The following is a 3,321-nucleotide window of genomic DNA, read 5'->3' as shown; positions in this document are numbered from 1 at the left end:
CTTTGCCTGTTACTGCTTCTAATACTAGAGTATTCTAAAGTGGAGTCGAAATCAGATGTACTCCACTGATAAATCCTCCTACCAATCATGGCTGCAGCTACATGTACATTATCTAAGCCTCGAACTCTTGAAAAGAGCTTGAAAAGAGAATGTGCTATTTTAAGTTTGGCTATAATTTTCCTGCAGCAATGGAGTAAAGATGGGTTGTGGGCATCAACTGCGAGAGCGTATTTACCCATGAGTCCTGTGCTTAGCAATTAATGATACACTCTCAACTGTTTTAATTGCTGAGAGCCAATCCCAAGAAAAGCATGCAACGGTAACCCAAAAACAAATATCATCTACCCAATTAGGCAGTAACTGATGATTTTTTTAGTAACAGAATGTGCATATTTTTTTTAAAATATAATATTTATATAAATAAAAATTAGCATTTTAATAATAGATCATATTATTTTTTTTTAAATAATTACATTGCGTTTTACAATTCATGATTATGCTTAGCATTACAATCAACACCCTAAGGCTTGGTTTAGATACACAAAACATCTCATCACATCTCATCATTACAACTTTCTCAAATTCTCACACAAAATATAATAAATAATTCAACTTTTTTCAAATCTCAAAATAAAAATAATATTAAAAAATAATATTCTAACAATATTTTATTTAACTTTCAACAAAATATCTCATCTCATTTGAATTGCGTAACCAAATGAGATCTAAATGCACGCATATCGCATTTATGTCACGCATGAAGATCTCTCTCCTTCAGAGAAACTTTCAACAAAAAAATCCTCACCCCTTGTTTTTCTACATGCACCCTACTATGACTATCCTTCAGCCCATTCAACCGATGTGTAGCCACCATGTTCCCCCTAACCAATGTGTGTGACCGCCATGAAACGTCCCTTTGTCATGGCTTCTGAGCCAACCCCTATTAACGCTCAAAACGGCACAACCCGAAAGGGGAGAAAGATTCATTTTTTGATGCACTAAGGTGGGCTGGACCTGGAACGGCGCAGCCCCCGGTGATGATCCGGTATGACTATACGTTATATGTGTGTACATCTATGGCAGTAAACAATATTTAAATGCGGATAAAATAATGAGAGATGGACACACAGATTTACGTGATTCGGCATTAAGCCTACGTCCACGGGGGTTTAGGGAGGGGAGATTCCACTATAATATGCTTGTTTACAGTCTCTCATAGCCTCTCATTTCTCACTATACAATGGGAGCTGGAGATCTACTTGCTGGAGAAAATGTTCTCTCTGACACTCTCTATCTAGAGGTTGAAGAAGCAGCCGAAGAAAAAGCCCCCCCAAGAAGCCTAGCCAAGAATCCCTCCAAGCGTCCAAAAGAAAAGTCCTTGAAACCGTAGGCACCCTGTCCCTTTTATCTCCTGCCCCTTTTACTTTATGTCATTTCCCTATATTTTACATCAAGTCAACATTTTTTCTCTCCTGACACATTACCCATTGCCTTACCTTGTCCCTTCTCTGTCCAATTTTCCTCTCTCTTCCTTTGTCTTCTAATGATGGCCCCTTGATAGGCTGGGCCTTGAGAACCATTTTAGGCCTGGTGTATTTTATCCCCTCACAGTTGCCTGCGATTCTTAAGGGCAATTTGTTCAAAAAAGACCTTGAGAATCTTCAAAGGTAAAATATGCAATCGAACCGATCCACCACTGTCCGTAGAAAAATAAATTCTAGGAGCTGGCCTTGGTCATTCGTTCCTCTCGCATTAAGCAATAAAGATTTTCGAGCTCGAGATTAGGCAGGAAATGGGCTCGACTGCGTAGAGTGCTAGTGTAAAGTCTGTCTTGGTGGGATAAGCGGGAGGTAGGCTCGACCGCTTGGAGTGCGAGCACGAAGCCTGCCTTAGCGAGGTAAACGGGAGGTAGGCTCGACCGCTTGGAGCGCGAGTGCGAAGCTCGGCTATGGCGGGAGGTGGGCTCGACCGCGTAAGATGTGTAGGGCGTGAGCACGTAGCTTGACCATGGCGGGAGATGAGCTCGACCGCATAAGATGCGTACGAAGGTTGGCTAGGCAGTCAAGTGACTTGCCCTCCTATTCGGGCACCTGAGAGGTCAAGCAGTTCCTAACCTTTCCCTACTATTGACTTTTTATAAAAATGGTAAAGAAGGTCGAGCAACTTGTAAGACTGAACTCACCCCAAGTCTTGCCGAAAGGCGTACGTTCTTTCGGCGTCTCTCTTTTCGATGATGCTGGTGAACTTTCCTTTTCCGATGTGAACTGCAGTTAATGTTAGAATATGTTTGTTGTAACCCGCGTAAAGTGGTCAGGAAGCTCATCGACCCTTTAGGTCCAATTCAGGCGGTTGTAGAATTCGGAGGCACGTTAACTCCGAAAGCTCACTCCCAAAGGTAACCCCACTAGCAGCAGTTATGGCACGAGTACGATCACTTGGCGTTCGCTAGTGGAGATGTTGTCTCAAAAGTAATCTTGGGCAATCGAAAGACTGAACCTGCACTTCGTCGTGAGGCAAGCCAAGCCACCTTACTATTGAACCCACCTGTTGACCCTTACGAGAAGGCAAGTAGGAGATACTACAAAAGTCAAACTTGTTAGTGCAAATATTTTCTAATCATAAATGCGAAATTAGTAAACCTGAAATGTCTTGCATGGGTGCGGGGAAGGTCTGAGGCGCTATCCGTTTGGCATTCTGTTGCTGGAGATGACGTTCCGCTATAGGAGATGGTGTTCCATTGCAGGAGATGACGCCCCAGGAGTAGTTCGGGTAGCCAAAGGCTGACCCGCACTCCTCCGTGAGAGGGATAATGCAGCCTTAGGCATTACACTTATCCCTTTGGTGTCTCGCAGGGAAGTAAGTAGTTCATAAAGATTTTGTTGATGGAGATTTCGTTGGTGGAGATTCTGTTTAAGAGTGAAACCAATCCGTTTTTGGAGAGATTTTGGAACCAAACCGGTATATACCTATTTTGAAAATTTAAGAACAGATACGGACCAATTCATCACCAAAATCGAAACTTTCAATTTTTTCTGGTTTTGGTCCGGTCCGATCCGGTTTTTCGGTTTGCTATTTACACGTGTGATACTATATATGTTTAATATTATAATTGTTTTAATACTAAATTTAATTGTGAGAATTTAGTATTTATTATTAACAATTACTAATTCTTTAATGTTCAATCATAGTAGTATAATATAAGTAGTGTCTTACTTATTAGTGTGATTAATAAACTTGAATAATAAGATCAAAATATTATAATTAGTGTCTAATTATACTAGTATATTAATTTTATGTTATAAAATTAATAAACTTGAATAA

This window comes from Juglans microcarpa x Juglans regia, chromosome 3D, assembly GCF_004785595.1.
Source record: "Juglans microcarpa x Juglans regia isolate MS1-56 chromosome 3D, Jm3101_v1.0, whole genome shotgun sequence".
NCBI classification, from domain to species: Eukaryota; Viridiplantae; Streptophyta; class Magnoliopsida; order Fagales; family Juglandaceae; genus Juglans; species Juglans microcarpa x Juglans regia.
The sequence above is the reverse complement of the archived record's forward strand: the minus strand, read 5'-3'. Positions refer to the sequence as shown.